This window comes from Chelonoidis abingdonii, chromosome 1 (genome assembly GCF_003597395.2).
Source record: "Chelonoidis abingdonii isolate Lonesome George chromosome 1, CheloAbing_2.0, whole genome shotgun sequence".
NCBI classification, from domain to species: Eukaryota; Metazoa; Chordata; order Testudines; family Testudinidae; genus Chelonoidis; species Chelonoidis abingdonii.
This window is the reverse complement of record NC_133769.1, coordinates 260,026,114-260,040,214: the sequence shown is the minus strand read 5'-3', so window position 1 is coordinate 260,040,214 and position 14,101 is coordinate 260,026,114.

Here is a 14,101-nt window from a genome sequence, read left to right as displayed (position 1 = left end):
CCCATGTTGGGTCATTGATGCTGCCACTATGCCACCACCTTCTCCTGGCTGTTCCATGTGGACAGGAAAGTCAGGGGGAGCGGAGAGAACCAGAGGGGAGGCAAAAGTGGTCTCTGGACTCGTCTGGTGCTGGTGACCAGGCAGGGCTGCAGCCCAAAACTGATTGCTAGCTGAGTATGCGATACCCATCGTGTGCTGCAGAAATGATATTGGGGCAGCCTGCATGTCATTCTCTCACCAGATGCATGACACTTGGCAGGTATGTTAAATTAGCCCTATGATCTTTTTATTAGGGACAAACCTAGAACTCTGCGCAAAAAAAAAAAAAAGATGCATGTGGAGTGGGAGGGAAGGAAAAAGACACTCCCTACTGAAGGCAACAGAGTATCCGTGGAGTAATTCCATAGAGACTGCTTCAAGTCAATAGCTGAAGTAGCCTGTGTGGGGCCTTTAAAGTATGTTTGCATGACAATTTAAGCTCAAGGTTCAAACTCAAGCTCAAGCCTAACCCTCCCTTCCCTGTACACACACATTGCACCAAGCCAGGGCTCAAACCCATGGTCCCATGACCCCATGGGGATGGAGGGGTCATGCCAGGATTCAAGTCCTATTGCTTTGCAGTGTAGACACAGCTCCACTGGACTCATCCTGTGGAAGTCCGCCCAAAGTATCTCTCAATTGTATGGGCCAACTTTTGGACAGTCGAGTTTGGTGGACAGCCAGATTTTTCGTACGCTGCACCATCACTTTGCATAAAGAATCCAAAGCTTGCTGTGCTTCTGATTTATATTGGAGTATGAGTTAGTAAGGAAAAAGTTATTACAAGTGTCAGGGTTTGTTCTCTGACACCCTTACTGCTGAAACAGAAGGCTGTGAACATGATCATTAAATGTATGACTTCCTAATTGAAACAGCTTAGTTTTAACCCTAGGTAGCAATAAAAAAAGTAATGATTAAAGGAAGTTCTCAGGATAAAATCCGATTTTAAAAAATATGAATGTGTCACAAATAACACATTAAATGAATTTAAAAAAAAATCTTAATTTGCTTTTCACTCTTTGCTTGCTATTAGTTTGCATTGTGTATTTTGTGCAGACTGTAAACTAGGCTGACCTGTTTCTAATTGTTTTTGCTTTGATTCTGTCAATGCTAGAGAATATAGGTATTGCCAGCATGGTTGCAACTGCCTAGCATGCTATTAATGCACCATGTGTCCACATGCTGGTGTGTGCATCTGACCGAAGTGGAAGGAAGTGGTAGGGAGCAAATGACTGAATTCGCGGAAGTACTAATAATAAAAGATAATTGTTCTAAAATTAAATGTGCATATGGTACGTGAGAGTGCTGGGACTAGAGTTTCCTGAGGCACTAGCTCTTTCTCTATCTCTCTCCCCTCAAAGGGGGTACACAGGAGGTGGGGAGCGATAGCTCTCCATCTTTCACACCAGCCAGTGGAGTTAATTACCGTAGAGAGGACTGCTCACTGCATCCTTTTTTAAGGTTGCACAGCAGGCATGAACTACGTGCTGGGGAGATTTGCAAGGCATTTTGACTAGAGCTGGTCAAAAATGGAAAAACTTCACATGAAAATTTTTTTGTTTTTATTTTTGTCAAAAAAAAATCCAGATTAACACTTTTCTTAATTTTATTTTATTTTATTTTGGACCTGCTGTAATTGTGACCTGAATGCAGATCAGAGCATACGTGGCACAATCCAGCTCATAAATAAATCTTTAATATAGCAAATGCTTGACTGACTTTACGTATGATATACTATCTGTCTTCCTCAATTTGTTACCTTTTCCCTGCCATGACTGTCTACTATGACCAGGACACCTCAAGATAGATGTCCCTATTAGGTTAACAATTTAAATAACCAGGATTTTCAGGCAAAATGAGAAACAAACAAATAAAAAATAATGGTATTATGATTCCATATGGGACAGGACTTTCATAATCACTCACTTGTGACATCTCTGATCCCACAGAAGTTACTGAGAGTTTCATCATTGGTCTCATTGAGACCAGAGTTACACAAAACTGGAGCACTTGAAAATCCCATGCATTGTGTAATAGTGTGTTATACATGTGTGTCATATTTACTCAGAAAACTTATTACTGCTGAGTGCAGTCATCCACAGCACTACGATTGAATACAGGGACCGTGTTTTTATATATAATATATAAAATACACACACACTGCTAGAAGTGTGCATGGTACTTTGTAGATCAGCCATACTTGACAGGAAGGAAGTTGAAATCTAAATTAGACACAACAAAAGGTGAAAACATCAGACAAGTACCTACGGTCTGGAAATGTAGGATAGTCATCACATAAAATAAGGTCATGAGCATTTGATTCTACATAATATGCATTGTGACTTTGGTTTTAAGGTTTTATTTTTGTGAGGGTTGGAGATGGAAGACTTCCTGAGTGAAGTGGGTTTCAGATAGGTATTTGAAAGACGAAAGAGAAGTTAAGTGACACATGGGATTAGGGAGGTCTATGAATTGCAATGGGCTACAGGGAATTAAATATAGCAGTACCTGAGTAAGGAGAAGCTAAAGGGACCATAAGAGAAAGGAGGCACGGTGAATGTGTATGTCAAAAGATGAGAGGGGAAGGAGTTTAGGTAGCCCCACTTGACATCTTAGAAGTGGGAAATATGAGGGACATCTGTCTAGAAGCACAGGATGGAGGATTGGGAGAAGGATAGGGGAAAAAAGTATTTTGTCAGATAGTTTGTTCCTCATACCACCATAAAGGCCAGGTCTAGACTACTGTGGTAAGTCGATCTAAGCTATACTACTTCATTACATGAGTAACGTAACTGAAGCTGACATAGGTAGATCCATTTACCACGGTGTCTACACTGCTCTCCCGTCAACTTCCTTTATGCTTCTCAGGGAGGTGGAGTATAGAAATAGATGGGAGAGTGCTTTTCTTTCGACTTAGTGGGTCTTCACCAGATCTGCTAAATTGATGCCACTGCATCAATTGCAGTAGTGCCGATTTAGCTCTACAGTGAAGACATGCCCAAAGAAACTGATAAGCCCTTAGCCCAAGGTGCGGAGGGTACAAGTGGATAACTACATTCAACATTTCATGCTCTTTGTGGTAGTTCCTCTTTTTTGGCTCTGTATAAAGCTGAGTAAAATAAAATTAAAGCGTTTGTTGATATTGTCATTGTATCATGCCCCTTTAGGTTCCTCTTTGTGCCCTCTATTAATCTTTCCATGACACCATTTTTATGAAGATCACATGTCACCTGGATACCCAGGCAGTGGCCTAAACTGTTCTCTGCCTCGCTCAGGGTAGAGTTTGGTCTTACTCTGTCAGCTTTAATAAGTCATGAAATAGAATTTTTGTTCCAATATTGCTACGCTATTCATCTTTGTGACACTTTTTAAAAAAATAAAATTGAATGGAAAATGGCATAAAATAGCATCGTTGAAATTGCTCAGTGTGATTTAGTACATTGTAGAGCGGCTGCGTACAACTTGCTTCTGAAAATCTGGCCACTTCCTTTAGGTTTGTAAATATGAACTGTGCTTTTTTGAAAGTCTGGGTCTTGCAGTCTACTTGCGATAATGTGCTTATGTGACTCACTGAATTTTCTTTAGCTAGCAGTTATTAAATCTAGAGAACTTTGAGGGTGATGAGGAAGAAACTTGTATTGCATTCAGACTCCACAGTCTATAATGTTGCCTCTCTAATCATAGAATCATAAAAATGTCGTCCAGCCTCCTGCTCTGAGACGGGGCCAAATGAACCTAGACCAGGGATTGGCAACCTGCGGAATGCATGCCAAAGGCAGCACATGAACCGATTTTAATGGCATGCTGCTGCCTGCTGGGGCCTCAGCCCCTCTGTCCACCACTCCCTCCTGTGGGGGCAGGAGGCAGAAGCTTGGTCCTGCCAGCAGCCAAGCGCCCCTCTCCTCTGTTTCTTCCCCCAGTGTGATGCTTTCCTGCCCCTCCTCCTCTCCTTCCCTGTGCCGATCAGCTGATCACCCTTGCGAGAGGGAGGGGGACTGAAGCAGCAATGTGCTCGCTGCTCTGGGGAGGAGGCAGAGAAGAGATGGGGATGGATGGGGCCCTGGGGAAAGGAGTGGAATCGACACATCCCCTCCAGCTCCCTGTCGTGAGCCTCTCATGGCAGGGTGCTGGGAGCACCCCCATGAACCAAGCACCCCAGCTCTCTGCCCTGACCCCTGCACAACCCCAGTCTTGACTTCTGCAGCTCCCACACATACCCAGCCATCTCACACCCTGACTCCTGCACCCCCTCACACACCTCCAGCCCCTTCTGACTCCTGCACCCCACACATCCCCAGCCCCCCACATCCCATGCCTTGACTCTTGCACCATCCCACATCCCCACCCCCTACCCTGAGCACCAAATGGGAGCTCCTGCACCCCCAGTCTGGGGTTCCGGCCACTAGCCCTGCTCAGCCCACTGCCAGTCTGGGGTCCTGGCTGCTAGCCCTTTACCAGCTGCGGTCCCGCAGGCCCGCTCAGCCTGCTGCCAAACTAGGTGAATGGAACACCAGGCCAGCAGCGGGCTGAGTGGGCAGGCGGCGTAAGATCAGCATTTTAATTTAATTTTAAATTAAGCTTCTTAAACATTTTGAAAACCTTGTTTACTTTACATACAACAATAGTTTAGTTATATGGTATAGACTTATAGAGAGGGACCTTCTAAAAAACGTTAAAATGTGTTACCAGGATGCAAAACCTTAAGTTAAAGTGAATAAGTGAAGACTCAGCACTGCCTAGACTATCCCTGACAGGTGTTTGTCTAATGTGTTCTTAACCTCCAATCATGGGGATTTCCCAGCCTTCCTTGGAAGCCTGTTTTAGTACTTAACTAATCCTTATAGTTAGTGTTTTTCCCTAATATATAACCTAAATCTCTCTTGCTGCAGATTAAACTCATTCCTCCTTGTTCTGCCTTTAGTGGACATGGAGAACAATTGATCACAGTCCTCTTTATAACAGCATTTAACATACTTGTAGACTGTTTGTAAGGTCCACTCTCAGTCATCTTTTCTCAAGACTAATCATGTTCACTTTTTTTAACTTTTCCTCATAGGCCAGGTTTCCTAAACCTTAAATCACTTCTGTTGCTGTCTCCAATTTGTCCACCTCTTTCCTAAAGTGTGGCACCCAAAACTGGATATAGTATCCAACAGAGGCCTTGCTAGTGTCAGGTAGAGTGAGATAGTTACCTCCTATATCTTATTTACGACAGTCCTGATAATACACCCTAGAATTATATTACCTTTGTTTAGCAACTGCATCACATTGTTGACTCATGTTCAATTTGTAATCCACTACAATGCCTCCCACTGCCATCCTTTTCTGGAGTACTACTGGTTGTCCAGTTGTTCTCCATTTTGTAGCTGGGCATCTGATTTTTTTTTTTTCTTCCAACATGTAGTACTCTGAACTTGTCTTTACTGAATTTAATCTCGAGTCTAACTGGGACTGAGACTGCATGGAAGACTATGTCAAAAGATGTACAATTAAAGGAAACAACAATGTAGATGGTTTGTTTTCTTAAGCACTTGGAGGAGAGGAACAGGAACAGTCAACATGGATTCACCAAGGGAAAGTCATGCCTGACCAACCTGTTTGCCTTCTGTGATGAGATAACTGGCTCTGTGGCTATCGGGAAAGTGGTGGATGTGACATATCTTGACTTTAGCAAAGCTTTTGATAGTCTCCCACAGTATTCTTGCCAGCAAGTTAAAAAAGTATGAGTTGGATGAATGGACTATAAGGTGGATAGAAAGCTGGCTAGATTGTCAGGCTCAACGGGTAGTGATCAACTGGTTGATGTCTAGTTGGCAGCTGGTATCAAGCAGAGTACCCCAGGGGTCGGACCTGGAGCGAGTTTTGTTCAACATCTTCATTAATGTTCTGGATGATAGGATGAATTGCACCCTCAGCCAGTTCGCAGATGACACTAAACTGGGGAGAGAGGTAGATATGCTGGAGGGTGGTGATAGGGTCCAGAGTGACCTATACAAATTGGAGGATTAGGCCAAAAGAAATCTGATCATGTTCAACAAGGACAAGTGCAGAGTCCTGCACTTAGGACAGAAGAATCCCATGCACCACTTAAGACTGGGGACCAACTGGCTAAGCGGCAGTTCTGCAGAAAAGGACCTGGGGATTACAGTGGATGAGAAGCTGGATGAGTCAGCAGTGTGCCCTTGTTGACAAGAAGGCTAATGGCATATTGGCCTGCATTAGCAGGAGCATTGCCAGCAGATCGAGGGAAGTGATTATTCCCCTGTATTTGGTACTGGTGAGGCCAGATCTGGAGTATTGCGTGCAGTTTTGGGCCCCTCACTACAGAAAGGATGTGGACAAATTTGGAGAGAGCCCAGTGGAGGGCAACGAACATGATCAGGGGGATGGGACACATGACTTATGAGGAGATGCTGAGGGAACTGAGCCTGTTTTTTCTACAGAAGAGAAGAGTGTGTGGGAGAGATTAGATAGCAGCCTTCAACTACCTGAAGGGTGATTCCGAAAAGGATGGAGCTAGGCTGTTCTCAGTGGTGGCAGATGACAGAACAAGGAGCAATGGTCTCAAATTGCAGTGGGGGAAGTGTAGGTCAGATATTAAGGAAAAACTGTTTCGCTAGGAGGGTGGTGAAGCACTGGAATGAGTTAGCTAGGGAGCTGATGGAATCTCCATCCTTAAAGGTTTTTAAGGCCTGTCTTGAGCAAGCCCTGTTGGTATTGGTCCTGCTTTGAGCAGGGGGTTGGACTAGATGACCTCCTGAGGTCTCCTCCAATCTTGATATTCTATGATTTTATAAATCCTTCCCATATTTAATTGGCAGACTGAGTCGTTCGTATGTTTAACTGGATTTTAGTATGACTTGTAATGTAGTTTTTATTTTCTTCGGAAGGTGTTCAACTCTGGCTGTTTCAGAAGAGGCTTTTTCTTTTTCTTGGTTTACATTAAAACCTACACATTAGTGTTGTTTTGTGTGTTTGATTTTTAGAGCCAATCTCATTTTCTTATTGCATTTAATATGGTGATTTTTAGACCCAAATACTGCAACAGGCTCTGTGCAAATGGACTTCTGTGCCCCCATGAAGCCAGTTGTGAGATCAGGGCCTTAGGCTTTACAGTGCCAATCACTAGAAGGGTCCAGTTCAGCTCCCACTGAGGTCATTGAGAGTCTGATGATCAACTTTGTGGGGAGTTGGTTCAGGTCCTAAGTGCTTCCCTTGTAAAATAAATTTGCAATATGTGGACTTTGAGTTGTCTTGTTCTCTGCCCAACCTTTACGATTGAAGGAGACTCTAATTTTATAAGATAAAAGATATCACTTTATAAGATCCCAGTGCAAATTATTTTAAACAAGATTTAACTTTAGTGTTACTGTATAAATTAATATAGCTTGTGTTTTGTATAGCACCATTTGTCCAGAATCTTCCCAAAGTTCTTTATGTACCTTACACAAATACACAAGGGCAGTGCACTGTTTAACATTTCTGGCAACACTCTAAAGCTGGCAGTGAAGGTGAGTAACTTAATTCATTGAAATTACAGTTAGAATTTAAATGGACAGAATGTGGTTACCCAGTTCTGGAATTTGCTAATTTACAGATTTGTACTCAGTGTCTGAGTAAATAGTGTGTGGGTGTAATGAGTAAGCTGCCTACTTTGGGTATTGTGCTTCAGCATCAGTATTCTTATCTGACAATCCCAGAGAATCTTAAATGACCTTGGATAAGGCACATTTGGAATCTTGTCTGAAGGAATACATCTGTGACAAGATGGTGATCCATGAAGACATGGCTGAAAGCTTTTGTACGGTGTTAGTAAATGCTTTATTTTTAGTAAGCACAATTTATTATTTTTTGTTCTGAGCCAGTAAGTTTCGCCCTCTTTCTCACGCAGTGGTGCTATGGTTTATGTCAACAGAGTTTGTGTAGATTGAGACATTATTCCAAACCAGAGATTTAATGGGAGAGAAACCTTGAAAGCATTAACGCCTAAAAAAAAAAAGAGGTATAATTAAGCATGGACATTGAAGTGTCTAATTATTAACTTTGAAATTCATTTCAGCAAAAATCATCATTGTGGTTTGAGATAACATGAAGAGGTATCTTGTTATAGAGTATGGTGGTAGTTGTTTCTATGTGACTCTGGTGCAGTCACACCTGCCATAACAATATCAAAATGCACTGCTGTTCTGTCTGTCTTCTTTGTGAGTGCAGGGAAAAGGCTTTCTGCACCTTCTCTTGATTCTGACGCCCTTGGACATCTGCGTCCAAGCAGCCACAATATAGCTCTGATTATTAAAGTAAAACAGAAGATAACTTGCTATTTATACAGTTCCTTATAAAGGTAGTTTCAATAACTCTCTTCTTTACAGGCACTATATGCAGTTTTCTGTGGTGTGTAAAATATTTTATTGCATTTTACTGGTGAGGGACCCTATTTTAGGTTTGAGCCATACATTGACACCTGTATATCCTAGTTACAGGTTTACCATCTGTCCTGGTATGACCGAAACAATCCTCATTATGTCTGGGTTGCCTTAGGGTCGATCAGACACTGGCTGTGCTTCATTACCCTGCATAAAAAACCATGGAGTTGGGGGCAATTTTTTAAATTGTGAAATATTATGCACACACCTATCTTGATTACTAGTAGTCTTTTGGAACTCTAGTACTTGTATCTTTGGTCTCTAAATATTTAGCAGTTTCCACCAATCATTAAATTTTTATTTATTTTTAATTCCTGATAAGGGAAAATACAGTTGATGTCAGAATGCAGATATTTTATACATACTTAGGAGCTAATGGCATGTACATGGCTAATGTAATATAGAGAGGGAAATTTGAATTTAGAGCTTATTCAAGCTGTCTGGTTTCTTCTTATGGTTGTGATAATCCCTTAAATCAAGGACTCAAGAAGTCCATGTACATCTGAAAGTTAATGAAAAAAGGGCAGGATATATGCAGTGTAGTTTGAGTCAGACTTTCTGGTTTATTCCATACTCTCACTGATTTGCTGTCTACCCCTCAGGACCATGCACTTCCCTCCCGCACCCCAGGTGCCTGAATTGACCCATCTATGAAATGAGTGTAATAGTACCTGTTTTGTGGAGGTGCTGAATCTCAATTCCTTTTTGCTGAGCTTTTTGACATCTTAGATAAAATTGAACTCTCTGATCAAATCAGTAAATTTAATACCAAATTAATAGATAATCTGCTGATACCTGTGTGTGTGTCTGTGTGGTGTGTTTTCTATAGGGAACAGTCTTGCATTGATAGGGTATGGATTAGATCACCTAAGTGATCTTTTTCTATCTCTTTTCTGTAAGATACTAGTCAGTAAAATGTCTTTAAACAGTATTCAGAGTACAGTATTTTTCCCAAATGTCATTCAGCTATACCGGGTGACAAGTTTCTGAAAGCTTTGGTACATCAGCAGTAGATTAACATTCTTTAAAAGTCTGAATTTGTGAGAAATCACAGCAGGGGATCCCAAGCATGATAAAATGTCTTAATGAGAGAGGGATGAACTAATTGTTACTTTTTCCCAGGGTCTTGAGAGAGGCAAGATATTTTCTGCCAAGGTGGTTTTATTTACAAAGGGGGCAGATGCATACTCATAGAGCTGGTTAAGAAACTTCAGTTTACCCATATTGCGACAGAACGTACAGTTCTTTTAAAAAAGAAAAAAAAAATTGTGCAATTGGGTCAATTTCACCAGAATTTCATTTTTTTGAAGAAAACGGGAGTGAAAAGTTGTGATAACACTGAAACATCCCGGAATGAAATATTTTGATTCATTTTGAAACTACTGTACATACTTGTTCATAAGTCGATTTTTTTTTTTAGTTAAAAATGGAAGCACCAGAGAACGGGGTCGATTTATGAATGTGTGTAAAGAGGGAGAGGTGGGACACAGCCCCTCCCGCCAACAGAGGGAGCAAGGAGAGGCAACACAGCCAGAAGGGAAGAGTTGGGGCCAGAGTCTTGCTGCTTCTGGCCACTCTGCTCTCCCCCCAGCCTCTGAAGCAGCTGCAGCTCTGGGGCTGGCAGGCTGCAGCTGTGCTGTTCAGCCCCACTCCCCAGAGCAGGCTGTGCCCATGCCACTGGAACACGCTGTGGCTGTGTCATCCGGCCCAGCCTGCTGGAACATGCTGCGGTTGTGCCAACCAGGTCAGAGACATACTCCCTTGGCCCTCCCCCAGATAAGGTGGGAAGGGGTGGGATGGGGAGAGTGTGGTGGGTCCCGGGCTAGGCATGAGGTCATGTAGGGGGTGGTCACAGAGGTTACTCCCCTGACTCCCAGCTTCCCCCCACCAGTTGCTGACCTGGCCTGTCAGGGTAAGCAGCTGGCACACTGGGACACTTCGTTTACCTAGGTTTACTTCCATGCCTGTGGATGCTCGAGGTAAACAAACCATCTCGGCCCACCAGCGGCTTATCCTGATGGCCTAGGAGCCAAAGTTTGCTGACCCCTGAATTATAGGGTCGGCTTATGAATGGGTTATAAAAAAAAAAAAAAAAAAAAAAAAAAAATTCCATTTTTACTTATCTATCTTGGGGGCGGTTGGCTTCTAAACAAACCGGCTTATGATCGAGTATATATGGTACTTTTTTATTTGAATTTATTAAAAATGTGTATTATATTACAATACAAAATAAATTAAAAAAAATTTAGTTTTGTCACAATTAAATGTATTGATCAAACTAAAACTTTTTTCCCAGAATTTTCTTTCATGGAGAACTTTAAAATTTTTGTTTCTTTAAGTGCTTGCTTGTGTCAATTCCACGTTAGGTGTGTGCATGCTGCGTGCACTGTTTCCAGAGACTTTTCCCTCAGTGGTATCTGTCAGGCTGGCTGTAGCGCCCTTTGGTGCTGCATGCATATGCGTTGGTATAAGGGGTGCCACTGGCCAGACACTCTCTGTCAGTTCCTTCTTACCACCTGTGACGGTAGCTGGAACTACTCTTCTTCAGCAAGGCTTCTTCTCAGTGGCTTTTGGATTCTATTTTTATAGTTTAAATATAGGTTAGTGTATATATATTGTTGATATGGAGAGGGATCTCTAACTATATACATTAACAGTATTGTTGAGGGGCTATTTGCCCCCAGGGCCAGGAATGTCCTGGTCTTCAAACCTTGTGTCTCCTGTGGCAAGCTTAAGCCCATGAGTGACCCACACTCCAGTTGTCTGAAGTGTTTGGGAGAAACTCACGTGAGAGACCGGTGCCTGATATTTGTCAGGGCTTTCAACCCCACAGAGAAAAGGACAGCTGTAAGACTGAAGGCTGTCCTAATGGAAGCCTCTCTCAGAGCCAAGCTGCTCTGATTCTGCACCAAGCACTTCAGCCTTGGTACAAAGTGCTTCTCCAGCACTGTGCATGTCCCGGCACCATTCCCCATCTCCTGTTTTGAGGAAGAAGTACAAAAAGCAGTGCATTGATGGAGGGTGCTCACTGGTGCAGAAGGAGGAGAAACATGGGGGAGGCAGTGGAGTGCAACCTATGCTGGGCCACTCCTCCACCCCCGGTCCTACAGTGGTATTGTCAACTCTGCCCAGAGTGTCAACTCCAGCCCAGGAGACTCTGCCAATGCCTGGAAGCAATCATGGCACCAGTGGATTGCTGGTACCATCAATCCCAGAGGCCTTTGTAGCAGCCAGGGGCTTATTGACACTCCCACTCCCACTGATTCTGATGGAACAGCCACTGGCTTCAATCACCGTGACTGGAAGAGTGTGGGGCTCTGAGCACCAGCACTGGGCCTTCCAGGGCCTTCTAGGAGCAAGCTGACCATGATGCTATCTTCGATACCGTCTCTGATCCACTACCTGCACCAAATGGAGGTAGAGAGGGATACCACTCCACTGTGGTCACCTTGGGAGAAATCCTGAGTCTGAGGTGGCATCCTACAGCCAGCCTAAGGGCCACCACCGGTACCTGTCCTGTGTATGGCTGTACCTTAGTATGGGTCCTCCTTGCACGTGTCCAAGTGGGCAGTGGCCATACTGGAACCTTTGGGGGTTTTTCCCCAGTACCGGGTCCTTCCTCCCCCTGGTCTTGCTCAGTGCCTTCTGAGAGGCGGGCTGCTGCTGCTCCTCCCCACTTGGCATCAGATCCTGACTCTAGTACCAACACCAGTACCAATGTTCAAGATGTGGCGCTCTCGACATTGAACCTAAGGAAGAGGAAGAAGTTCCTCCTCTGGTACAAGCCTTTTCCTTTTCCTCCCTGTACAAGGACATCTCTGGGCTGAGTAGCTCACTTCCACAGGACAACTTCAGGGTCCATCAGGACCTTCTGAAGCAGCTAGCAGCTAACCTGGGGTTAGAGACTGAGATCCTTAAGGAATCATCCCACTGCCTTAACATCATTCTGGCTGCAGCAAGTTCCTTCTAAAGTGGCCTTATCCATTAATGAGGCTGCAGTGGGTTTGGTCAAGCCCCTGTGGCAAACTCCTTCTCTGCCCCCCACCTCAAAGACAGTGGAAAAGAAATATGTGCCAGCCAGCAGGTCTAGTCTTCCACCCCCCTCCAGGGTCCCTCATTGGGTCAGTAGCCAACAAGTGGACCAGACAGATGCTACCCTCCAAACAAAAAGACATGTAAAAACTGGATCTGTCTGGGAGGACGGTTTATTCAACAAGTAGTCTGAAGCTGCATATCTCAAAACAGCAAGCCCTACTGGGGAGATACAACTACTATCTGTGGGACTCCTTGTCCAAGTTCAGACTCTCTGCCTCAGGACTCGACACAAGAATTCTCTGCCCTCTTGGTGGAGGGTAAGAACGTGGTTACTAACCTTCCCTATCTGTTGTTCTCTGAGATGTGTCATGTCCATTATACAACCCCCTCTCCAACCCCTTTATTGGAGTTGGCGGGCAAGGAGGAACTGAGAGGGTGTGTGGCTTGCACTGCCCCTGATACCAGTGCATAAGTGCTTTGCACCTGAGGGTGCTAGAGCTGGCTGACAGATGCTACTGATAGAAAAATTTCCAGCAACGACGCAAGCGGTGCACGCACACCAAACGTGGAATGGACATGAGTAACACTTGAAGAAAAACAGTTATGGAAGGTTAGTAAGTTTTTTTTTTTTATTTTTGTTTTGTTGTTTTTTCTTATTGCTTAGATATGAAATGAAGCCACATTTTGAAATCCTTCACAAAACAGAACTTCCATCCTCTAGTCATCTCTACGCATACCCCTTTACAGTAGTTCCTGAAATGGGCTTTCTTATGATATAAAAAGAGTAATATGCACAATTATTTCAATTTAAAAATTCTGCATCACATTATACCATTGTTCTACTACTGAAGATATCAAAATCCTTATAAGAGCCAAGAATATCTTTTGTATTTACTTCACAAATGACTTATTGTACAGCCATTGATATGGGCAATGAATTTGCTTTTATTATTTTAGGTGTTTAAACAACTATTTTACGCTGCTCACCTGCAGAATCTGTTGGGTCCAAAATACTGTATTCTTAGGATAGAATGTCACTTCAGCAAGAAGTATTTTAAAGGGATGCTGTCATGTATGTTAAATATAACATGTGATTCGTGTTAGTTTATAGTTTGTTAGAAACCATTTTGGATTATCATCCTCATTCTATTCCCCCCGCCCCCCCGCCGCCTTGTTTACAAAAATAAATCAATATATTTCCAGGAGATTGAGGAGAAAAAGCTCAGATCTTGCTCTTGCTGCAAGGTTTTGAATCTGGATTCCAAAAGAAACTACTTCAACATTTTGGGATGTTCAGGTCCAGAGTTCTAGTTTGGGTCAGCCTTTTTAATTTTTTTTTTTTTAAATCTTCAAAAAGAACATAAATACTTGGATTTGGATAGCATCTTCCATCTGATTTACTTTATAGCACTTCTAACCATTAATGAATTAATGCCACTAATTCACATCTTATGTATGTTGATTCTTGGTTGGACGTTAGCATGCTTGTGGAATATTTTAGAGCTGTGCTGTTGAGTAATATCAGTTATCTTTATTAAAATATTAATAATGTGAAAACCAGTTTTATGCCATTTCTGACAGCGCCATTGTTTGTGTTTTAGTCA